This window comes from Chiloscyllium plagiosum, unplaced genomic scaffold, assembly GCF_037043375.1.
Source record: "Chiloscyllium plagiosum isolate Xiang-an unplaced genomic scaffold, Cpla_swu_hap1 HiC_scaffold_10, whole genome shotgun sequence".
NCBI classification, from domain to species: domain Eukaryota; kingdom Metazoa; phylum Chordata; class Chondrichthyes; order Orectolobiformes; family Hemiscylliidae; genus Chiloscyllium; species Chiloscyllium plagiosum.
The window spans coordinates 42,980,321-42,992,174 of NW_028270148.1; the positions used below are offsets into that span (position 1 = coordinate 42,980,321).

At 40.3% G+C, this 11,854-nt stretch overlaps 1 protein-coding gene across 3 annotated transcripts in view; it reads right to left on the minus strand.

Annotated features, from left to right (window-relative positions):
* bicral (BICRA like chromatin remodeling complex associated protein) overlaps window positions 1–11,833 on the minus strand; it is a 72,648-nt gene extending 60,815 nt beyond the window's left edge. For 2 of the 3 annotated variants that reach the window (XM_087991298.1, XM_043695715.2), the window contains exons 1-2: window positions 11,687–11,833; window positions 11,026–11,147 (exon numbers count right to left, since the gene is read on the minus strand). The gene's annotated coding sequence lies outside the window, so the exon portion shown is untranslated. The remainder of the gene's footprint in view (window positions 1–11,025; window positions 11,148–11,686) is intronic. The other variant, XM_087991299.1, reaches the window with a different exon arrangement.
* Between the last annotated feature and the right edge of the window lie 21 nt (window positions 11,834–11,854).

The following is an 11,854-nucleotide window of genomic DNA, read 5'->3' on the forward strand; positions in this document are numbered from 1 at the left end:
TGTGTTCAAGGATACTGCAAAGATATCTGTTAAGGCCACAGCTATTTCCTCTCTCGCTTCCCTCAATAACCTGGGGTAGATCCCATCCTGACCTGGGGACTTGTCCACCTTAATGCCTTTAAGAATACCCAACACTTCCTCCTTCCTTATGTCAAGTTGACCAAGAGTAATCAAATATCTACCCCTAACCTCAACATCCGTCAAGTCCCTCTCCTCGGCGAATACTGATGCAAAGTACTCGTTAAGAATCTCACCCATTTCCTCTGACTCCACGTATAACCTTCCTCCACGTATAACTAACAAACTTTAAAGACCCAGTACAACTCATGGACAAAACCAACGTCATCTCCAAAATTCCATGCGAGGATTGCCACAAACACTACATAGGACAAACAGGAAGAAAGTTAGCCACCAGGTTACATGAACACCAGCTAGCCACAAAAGGACATTACCCTCTCTCCCTCGTAGCCCTACACACGGATGAAAAAAAAACCACCATTCTGACTGGGACAACACATCTATCCTGGGACAGGCTAAGCAAAGACATGTCAGAGAATTCCTAGAGGCCTGACACTCCAACCACAACTCCATAAACAAACACATAGATCCAGATACCATCTATCAACCCCTCGGAAAACGAACAGGAAATGACATCACCACAAACCCCAGGAACCCCATCCAGGACAAACATATAAATAGAAAGCAGGAGACAACAGCTTCGCTTCACTTGGAGGTCGCCACTGATGATGTTACCTAGCCAGGTAATGAAACATCTGGATACCAAACCTACAGATCAGCGAGCAAACCTACACCCTAAACCTCAATCTGAGCTACAAACCTTCACAAACCTTGCAAAAATAACTTTCCTCCTTTGTCCTTGAGTAGGCCAACCCATTCTCTAGTTACCCTCTTGCTCCTTATATTTAAGGATGACACAAAGAGTCTGTAGAGGGATACAGACAGGTTAAGCAAACGGGCAAAAAAATTCATACATTGAATATAATGTGGGAAAGGAAAAGACATTATGCACTTTGGAAAGAAGTGCAAAGGAGCCAAACGTTAATTAAATGTAGGAAGACTGCAGAAAGCTGCTGCTTAGAGGGGTTTGGGAGTACTCCTCCATACATTAAATAAAGCTAGCATATATGTTTAGCAGGAGGTAAATGGAATGCAGGCCTTTGTTTCAAAGGAAATGTAGTACAAAACAGGCAAATCTTGCTAAACTTATACAAAACACTAGTTAGACAACACTTAGACTATTGTGATCATTTTGGTCCCCTTATCTAAGAAAAGATATACTGACATTGCAGTCAGTTTAGAAATGGTTCACTTGGTTGATCCTGGGTATGGAGGATTGTTTTACAAGGAAAGATTGAGTAGGTTGGGCTTATATTCATTGGCATTCAGAAGAATTGAGAGGTAATGTTATTGAAACATATAAGATTCTTACAGGGCTTGACAGGACAGATGCAGAGTGGCTGTTTCTCCTTGTGGGATAATCTAGGACTAGAGAACTGGCAAAGTAAGGAACCGCTAATTGGAAGGATGTTGTGAAACTTGAAAGGGTTCAGAAAAGATTTACAAAGATGTTGCCAAATTGGAGGGTTTGAGCTACAGGAAGAGGGTGAATAGACTGAGGTCTTTTCTCCAGGAATGGGGGTGTCCAAAACTAAAGGGCATAGGTTTAAGGTGAGATGGTAGCCATTCTACCTAAATGGATAACCTCACATTTTCCTTCATTATATTCCATTGGCCAAATCTTTACCAAATCACTTTATCTCTATCCCTTTTCAGACTCTGATTGTTCCTCACAAATTGCTTCCCATTTGTGCAACCAACAAATGTTGCTCTAATACACTGTTCTTTCATCTAGGTCATTCATACAGATTAAATTGTTGAAGCCCCTGTAGCACGCCATGAGTTGCAGTTTTCTAACCTGAAAATGATCCATTTATCCCAACACTTTGCTTCCTGATTGTTACTCCTCTTCCATGCTAATATACTCATCATGAGCTCTTAGCTTGTATAATAAAAACTTATAGGAGAAAGTGAGGTCTGCAGATGCTGGAGATCAAAGTTGAAACTTTATTGCTGGAACAGCACAGCAGGTCAGGCAGCATCCAGGGAACAGGAGATTCGACGTTTCGGGCACAGGCCCTTCTTCAGGATTCCTGAAGAAGGGCCTGTGCCCGAAACGTCGAATCTCCTGTTCCCTGGATGCTGCCTGACCTGCTGTGCTGTTCCAGCAATAAAGTTTCAACTAATAAAAACTTATGCCACTTTATCAAATGCCTTTGGAAATCCAAATATGTCACATGAAATATGATTTCCCTTCCATAAGACAATGTAATATGAACATGATTTGAATTCCTAAACGTTGTACTATCGCTTTCTCAATTGTTGACTCCAGCAGTCTCCCAATGCAACATTATCAGTCAAACTGGCCTAGTTTCTAACTATCTGACAACATCCTGGTGAATTTCATCTGCACCCTCTCTACTGCAGTCAATTCCTGCCTGTAATATATACAGTTCTGGTTGCCACAGAACTCTAGCCAATTCCTACCTAACATACAGTGCCATCAAAACTTCTCTGCTTTTGTATTCAGTGCTTCAACTAATAAAGGCAAGTAGCCCATATGCCTTCTTAGCCACTTTATCAAAATGTCCGTTACTCACAAGAATTTGTGGTCATATGTATATTGAGATTGAAACAGTCTGTGCTAGCCACTACATCCTATTTGATCTTGAACTGATTTGCCTTTTTTAATTTCAAAAATATACTTTATTCTTTAAAAATCTGTGTAATATATATCACAAATGCAGTTCTGCTCTGTACAATATCATATCAAGGAAACAAATAAAACATTGGAGTTTGACTCTATCCAAAATAAAAGACCTCTCTCACACACACACAATACTATATTTACATACATGTGAGGTACCAGGAGGGTCCAGTAATTAAACTGACCCTCAATTAACTTCAGCAGGAAGACCTCAGACAGTGGTCTTACCCCATTGCATCTTGGCTGCAGCTGCCCCAAGCTTGTCTAACACTTTTTTTTATTTCAAAAATATGCTTTATTCATTAAAAATGTCTTATGTATATACATTGTCACAAATGCAGTTTGGTTCTTTACAGTAGTCGAAAAGTATGGTGCTGGAAAAAGCATAGCAGGTCAGGTAGCATCCGAGGAGCAGGAAAGTCAACATTTTAGGCATTGATCGGTAACCAGTTGGCTTGATTGGTACCCCATTAATCTTTTTGACCATTCACTCCCATCATTGGTGGACAATGGCTGTAGAGTGTACCACGTATAAAATGCAGTGCAGTGACTCACCAAGTCTCCTTGCTACAGAATTTATATGAATTATCCGTATGTCTTTGTGATACATTTCCTCTGGCAACCTTGGCGAAATAATGACTTTTAAATGCGTTAGGAGGTGGCATTGATCTAGTTAGTTAATTTTTTGGTGAAATACTCACGCAATTTCTCACTATCACATTCTTTGGGCCACCCATCTGTGACTTGGTTGAGCACATCACTGTCCACCGGACCCTTTAAGTTTCTTCATTAATTTCGCTGACAGACACTGGCATGCTAATTGTGAATATAAAGTTATTTACAAGTAACTCAGGCTAGAAATCGAGCAGTCCTCATGGGAAATCTAAATGGAATGTCTACATTTGCATGATCTGCTGACTAATGATCTGTAATATCTGTAATCTGAAGCACCAGAAAAATCAACACCTATCTCTGAAGCCACAGTGCTGCCACTAGGAATGGTAGTCCTTTCTTTAAAGCAAGTATGATTGCAAGGGCTTGGTGGTCAGTTAACATAGTGAACTTCCTACTGTATAAGCACGTACGGAATTTTAAGCTCTTTCTCAGCTTTCGGATCACCTTACTCAGACTTTGTTCAAGTGTGAAGCATTTGTTACAGACTTCTCTACATTTATTCCACATGCAAGTAACAGCACTTTTTACCTGCTCTATTTTGTTGTTAATACCTAATTAATATAAAATAGCATATACGCTAACTCAACATGACTGATGAGATATGGTGCAGAAAAGGTAACTGGAATTATTTATCAAACTAATTGACAAATGAAAAGCTGATGCTGTCAGTTCTTCATAATGTCATCAATGTAGAAAATAGGCTTGTGTCAGATATCGAAGGCAATATTCTGGAATAAAGTAGTTAAAAAGCAGTGAGATTCTATATTGGAAAACTGCAGGGTCTTTCAGGTTAGGCAAGCCAGCTGAGTCAGTTTGTCATGGGACAAGAATCTGTGCCATAGGCATGTAAGAGATCCTGAGTCAAGAGTGTGGCACTGGAGAAGCACAGCAGGTCAGGCTTGCTTCTGAGCAGCAGGAAAACCGATGTTTCAGGCAAAAGCCACATGTACGTAAATATAGTATTGTATGTGTGAGAGGGGTTTTTTTTGGATAGAGTCAAACTCCAATCTTTTGTTTGTTTCCTTGATATGATACTGTACAGAGCAGAACTGCATTTATAAGATGTATATTACACAGAGTTTTTAAGAATAAAGTATAGTTTTGTAATTAAAAAAAGGCAAATCAGTTCAAGATCAAATAGGATGGAGTGGCTGCCACAGTGGCTGGCTGTTTCAATCTCAATATACATATGACCATAAATTCTTGTGAGCAACGGGACATTTTGATAAAGTGGCTAAGAAGGCATATGGGCTACTTGCCTTTATTAGCTAAAGCACTGAATACAAAAGCAGAGAAGTTTTGATGGCACTGTATGTCAGGTAGGAATTGGCTTGAGTAATGTGGCAACCACAACTGTACATATTACAGGCAGGAATTGACTGCAATAGAGAGGGTGCAGATGAAATTCACCAGGATGTTGCCTTGTCAGAGGTGTTTCTGCAATGCAGAGAAACTCTCTGGTCTACAGTTGTTTTCCTTAGAACAGAGCAGGCTGAGGGGGAAACCTGACTGACGTAAAAAGTTATAAAGGGGTATAGAAAGGAAGAAAAACTTTCCTGAGTACAGAGATCAATAATCAAAGGGATAGATTTAATGTAAATGACAGGAGATTTAGATAGGAATTATGAAATCCTTTTTCACCCATAGGATGCTGGGTATCTGGAACTCACCTTCTGAAAGGCTGGGAGAAGCAAGAACCATCACTGCATTTAAGTAGTATTTAGATAATCATTTGAGGCATCATAGGCACAAGCCAAAAGCTGGAAACTGACTAGATGGTGGTTGACGACCAGCATTAACACAATGAGTCTCCTTTCATGTTGTTAAACTGTAAAACTCTATGATGGGTGGGGTTAATACCTAGAGTTTGATGGTTGTGAACTTTACAATATTTAAATGGAAGGACCTCCTGCTTGTCCAATACTGGATGTTGAACAAGCAGCATGACAAAAGTAGATTGATCTGGGAAACCGGTGGTGAGTTAGAGATGGATGATATCAACATTCATTTTAACTTGTAATTCCAACATTTGTGGCTTTGGATGTAAATTAACTGGCTGTTTGGAAAGAGAAATAGCAATGGAACTTAAGGCCTTGTAGTGTCAAAGAAACTACAAAAACAGACTGGACTGTGATCTGTGACTACAAAGGTAACAAAGGGCTGACAATCCCTGGCCCAAAGAGCAGACACAATCACAGCAGTTAAAAAGCCAGTTTTGACAACACTGTGAAGGGCACTAGTGGGACTGTATATTTTGGTGTGTACCAGCTTGGTTTTGAATGCACACATGCTGTGAAGGTTACAGTTAAAGAACTATTCCCAGGTTATCCTTACACTGCAGGTACAGAATTTCCCACAGAGTGCTACAGGAGATAAAAAAAGGAAATAGGACAATAAAAAGACACTCACCCTGAATGCTAGAATTCAAGGATAGTTGAAAAGAAATAAAAATACAGAATCTCAAATAATCTGCAAAAGGAATGTGAAATCAATTGTTCAACGAACAATAATGTCTATTGTAAGACACATTTAACTATATGGCAAAGTGAGGTCTGCAGATGCTGGAGATCAGAGCTGAAAATGTGTTGCTGGAAAAGCGCAGCAGGTCAGGCAGCATCCAGGGAACAGGAGAATCGACGTTTCGGGCATAAGCCCTTCTTCAGGAATGAGGAAAGTTTGTCCAGCAGGCTAAGATAAAAGGTAGGGAAGAGGTACTTGGGGGAGGGGCGTTGGAAATGTGATAGGTGGAAAGAGGTCAAGGTGGGGGTGATAGGTCAGACTGGGGTGGGGGCGGAGAGGTCAGGAAGATGATTGCAGGTTAGGAAGGCGGTGCTGAATTCGATGGATTTGACTGAGACAAGGTGGGGGGAGGGGAAATGAGGAAACTGGTGAAATCCGAGTTCATCCCTTGTGGTTGGAGGGTTCCTAGGCGGAAGATGAGGCGCTCTTCCTCCAACCGTCGTTTTGTTGTCGTCTGGCGATGGAGGAATCCAAAGACCTGCATATCCTTGGTGGAGTGGGAGGGGGAGTTGAAATGTTGAGCCACAGGGTGGTTGGGTTGCCTGCTGGACAAACTTTCCTCATTCCTGAAGAAGGGCTTATGCCCGAAACGTCGATTCTCCTGTTCCCTGGATGCTGCCTGACCTGCTGCGCTTTTCCAGCAACACATTTTCAGCACATTTAACTATATGTTCTTCGCTAATAATTCAGAGACTAATGCATTTTTAAAAACTTTTATCTTTTTTTAATTCATCTCATTTCTAATGTGTGTTGCATTGCTGTTTTTTTCTTGCATATCTTACAAATTTATTTTAATTCAAGGGAACCTAAATGAATTGGCTGCTTTTAAAACACAAGTTCATGTCTGGGAGAAGGGTATCCATAATTGACCCTTTTTAACCAAGGCAATGGTGAATAAAGATAGGGATGCAGGTCATCCCTCATCTGGGAACTGAACAACTTGGGGTATTCTATCCAGAATTGTAATAAATGAAGGAATCTCGTGTGGGTTCTAGACATAACAAGTTTCAGATAACATAATTGAAGAACTGCGTGTAAATGACAAACAGGATATGCCAAGAAAGATCTGTGGGGGAGCGCCTGGCAACCACGAGAGAGAAGCCATTATTGGAGTGTTTCTGGCTACATCTGGACAAATAAAAATGGAAGCAAAGATGGGCAGTCTAACCCACCTGGACACTGTAGAAAGAGTCACAGAATCATAGAGATGGACACGCGATCCTTCGGTCCAACTCATCCATGCCGACCAGATATCCTAAATTAATCCAGTCCCATTTGCCAGCACTTGGCCCATATCTGTCTTAACCCTTACTATTCATACATCCATCCAGGAGCCTTTTAAATGCTGTTATTGTACCAGCCTAAACCACGTCCTCTGGCAGCTCACTCCATACAAGCACTACCCTTTGCGTAAAAACGTTTTTCCTTAGGTCCCTTTTAAATCCTTCCCCTCTCACCCTAAACCTTTCCCTCTAGTTTCGGACTCCCCCAACCCAGGGAAAAGACCTTGTCTACTTACCCCATCTACGTCCCTCATAATTCTATACACCTCTATCAGATCACCCCTCAAGTCTCAGATGCTCCAGGGAAATCAATCCCAGTCTATTCATCCTATAGCCTCAAATCCTCCAACCCTGGCAACATCCTTGTAGATCTTTTCTAATCCCTTCCAGGTTTCATAACATCCTTCCAATAGGAGGGAGACCAGAAGTGCATGCAATATTCCAAACATAGTCTAATCAATGTCCTGTTCAGCTGCAACATGACCTCCAAACTCCTATACTCAATGGTCTGACCAAGGAAAGCATACTAAATGCCTTCTTCACTATCCTAAGTGCCTGAGACTCAATTTTCAAGGAATTATGAACCTGCACTTCAGAGTCTGTGTTCAACAACACTCACCAGGACCTTACTATTAAATGTATAAGACCTGCCCTGATTTGCCCTTCCAAAATACAGCATTTTTATCTAAATTCAACTTCATCTGCCACTCAGGTTCCCATTGTACTTTGAGATAGCCTTCTTTGCTGTCCACTACATCTCCAATCTTACTAACTAAACCTCCTACGGTCACATCCAAATCATTTATATGACAAAAAATCATAGATGGGGTAAGTAGACAAGGTCTTTTCCCTGGGTTGGGGGAGTCCGAAACTAGAGGGAAAGGTTTAGGGTGAGAGGGGAAGGATTTAAAAGGGACCTAAGGAAAAACGTTTTTACGCAAAGGGTAGTGATTGTAAGATCAACTGTGTCACAGGCTCCAGAAGGCTCGAGGTGTGTGTGCCACTACCACTGATGTCTTTGATAAAGGTTAATTGTGCTGTGACATGTGTACAAGCCAGAATGAAGTTCAAATGTGAGTGTGAAATTAAGAACATTTGGAACATGACATGTTCAAGGAACTGACAGTCAATTCATACCTCTTCCATAAGTTCATTGTCAAACCTGCCACTTGCAGAATCAAATTTGTATCCCCACTTGCTCAAGTGTTAACCTATATCTTTTATAAATGACAATTTATGTTTGTACTTTTTACGTCACTTTTGAAAACACTAGGTTCAAAATAATAAACTCCTACCTCTAATGTGTGATCAGTGATTTTGAAAAAATATTCTTTAATGCCAGAATTGCATATTCAAATCCATTAATTCTGAAAATGGGCCCATTTGGCAAAATGTACTGTGTTCTCCAGTCTTATTTAGATTCTTAGCATTAACCATAATTCCTTCAAGTGAAGGATGTCACAATTTTACTTGAAAGATGACCATCTTTACAGCACAAGCTACCAACGTGGAATCAAAGGCCAGTTGTTTCAAGCTCCAGATTTTGCATTAACACAAATGTAGTGAAATCAATTTTTGTATATGCTGCAAAACCGGGAATTTTTTTTTACAGGATCGATGACCTATTCCATAAGATGCTAAGTAGCCTTACTAATGTCCACATCTCTGGGACACGTAGAAGCTTTGAAAAAAGCTAAACTGTTTTTGTCTTAGCTTGTAATGCAGGTTAATAACATTTTTTGAAGCCCTTGAAATTTCCAGTGTCGGTCCTTGAGCAATATTAAAACTACAATCTTTAAAGGGCCACACTGCATTCAGTTAACAGAACGTTTACAAATGCCGTTCAACGAAAGCACGCAAACATTTACATTTTTATTACGTCAACACTTGTACAGTACATATCATAATCAAAAATTAAATGTTAGAAAAATATTTTATATTAGGCCGCATTGGAAACATGAACGTTTGCCCAACTGAAATGTCCGATGGGTTCAAACAGCTATAATGGCGATGCTACAAATTTAAACTGCGCAATCAATGTTGGCACAGAGCCAGCGTGGTCATTTCCCGGAGTGAAATTATGAACAACAGCGTTTGCTATTCGAAAACCGAACTGTTTATTGCCAACATAATCAATAGAATTAAGTATTTTTAAACCGTTTTTAAGGGCGTGCAAAAGATTCTGGGGCCTGCAAACGAAAAGGCAAAAACTAGCTGTCCAACGAGGAAAACTATCCAAAATACGGTTTGAAATGATAAAAATGAGGGCTATTCACTATTTCAGCTTATCTTTAAAAAAAGGTCGAGACCAAATTTGAACAAAACCTTCGAAATCCCGCCCACAGATGCAACACTTTTGGATTTTTTTTCTGAACAAATAGAAAAATAGGGTCGTGTAATTTTTTTTGTCAACTTTAGATGGGCACCGAATAAAGGAAGGAAAGAAAATATTTTGTTTTTTTTCCAAAGAGTGAGCATTTCCAGCGATATATTTACACGAAAATATATGGAGATGAAAGCCACGAAACTGAAGGATAATCGACACCAAAATAATAACCGACGGTGGGACACTGAAATACGCCGATTATTAGTCGATTGTTTTATTTTAAAATATCTGGAATAACAGTCCAACCAGTAAACAACAATGTATTTTAAGGTTTAAATGAGGATGGGGAGGAATAATTAACATCGCAATAGTTTATTTAAAAAAAAACAACCGTCCATTCCTTAAACAAGAGTTTTAGCAAAAAAAGCAGATGAAAATGAGTCAGAGACCATCAGAAGGGAAGAGAGAAAATAAAAGTCTGAAAATAAAACCAAAGATCGACCTCCAATCCCGCCCATCGCCATGAACGGGAGGAGCGGAGCAAACGGCTTCTTAGTTTTTTTCCTCTTCAGCGTCGAGTTTAAGGTTTATTTTGTTTTAAGCCGCCGAGGGACAGCATCTGTTCGGTAACGCTAGTAATCCGCAGATTTGTGTGTCTTTTTTTAAACATCTGTAACGGAGCGCTTAGAAACAAACAAAGGCGGCGCCGACTGTCGAGCTTCATCCATCTTTGCTCGAGTTTTTTTTTGTTCTCTCCGGTCTCTTGCCGTCTTTGAGGCGACGAAGGTGGAGAGAAGGGAGGGGGAGAGAAAAGAAAAACATCTACTGGGAGAATCTAGAATCGCCGTTTTGAAAAATAACCCCGTGAGGTCAATTTACCAAATGATGATACTAACAGCCGCCCGTGATTCCAGACAAAACCGCTTAGAAAGCAGGAAAAAAAAGAGGGAGGGATCTCGGACGATTATTTCTCTCCCTCGCTCTGATCTATTTTTTGTTTTTTCTTGGGTTCTTAAAAAAAGACTGGTCGTGATCACGGGGGCGGAAAGAAAAAAAATATTTTCGAACGGCTTTCTCTGTACAATGACTCATTTAGTTTGGGGACAGGATGGAGATGAAAGGGAAAGGGGTGGGGTGAGGGGTTTAGGAGAGAACGAAAACAGGGGGGGGGTTAAGAGTATATTTTGTATAAAGAAGTGGGCCACTTGAATAGCTTTTTTTTCTTTTGGTGCTGTTATCGTTGTTGGGTGATTATTATATTTTCCCCTCGGTTTGCTGCTGCAGTTCCTAAAGATGGGGAGGTGGTTTTTTTTCCAAAAATATATTTTCCCTTAGACCCTTTTTTTTCTTGCTTCCCCCCCCCCCCCTCCCCGAAGGAGTTGTTTTTTTTCCTTGAAAATTTTATCACAAAATTATAATACACTGAAGGAACTCACCGTCATGAAGCGTGCCTTGTCAACGGGGTTTCCTCGCCATCAAATCAGGGGCGAGATGACCAAGAACAAAAAAAATCCAACTCCACACACATTGAAAAGTAAGAGCTGTTCAGGGCATTTTCCTGTAAGGAAAAAAAACACGTTTTATAAATGTAGAAAACATTACACGTCTGTCTTTATTATTTTTTTAAATCGCCTTTCTTTTAAAAAAAAACAAACCACTTTGCTTTGTGTGAACATATGTTTGTTTCATGTGCCTTTTTTTTCCTCTTGGGGTGGGGGGGGCGAAAGTGGGGAATGGGAAATGTTTGAAAACTTATTTTTAGGCAAGTGCGAGGATCGTTATTCTGTTCCCTTTGAATGTTTTACTTCCCAATTTTTTTTCTTGATTTCGTCGAATAACATTTCCATTGCGGGAATATTTATTTTCAAAAGGGGGAGGAAAAAAAACTCGGTTTCCTTGTAAGTTTCCCCCTCACCCCTCCATATCCCCAACTCTCCAAAGCAATAAGAAAAAAAAATGATCCTAATAAATTGTGTTTTATTGTCGAAATTGGACTGAAATTTTGTTCTTGCTGGGGCCCAGGATCACATGACATCATCGGTTTGGAAGGGCAAATATCTTGCGATTGTCAAGGATTTTGGAAGCCGGGGTTATTACTTGTATGTGATGGAGATATATTTCTTTTATTGTGTTTTCCTTCAAAAGTAGAAGCGAAATGTTCTGGAATTGGTAAGGAAAATGAACCGAGATATTTCAGCAAAGCCAACCCCCTCCTCGCTGCACGAAGCGCTGCGCATGGGCCGGGGTCCTTGCCCTGAACAAACA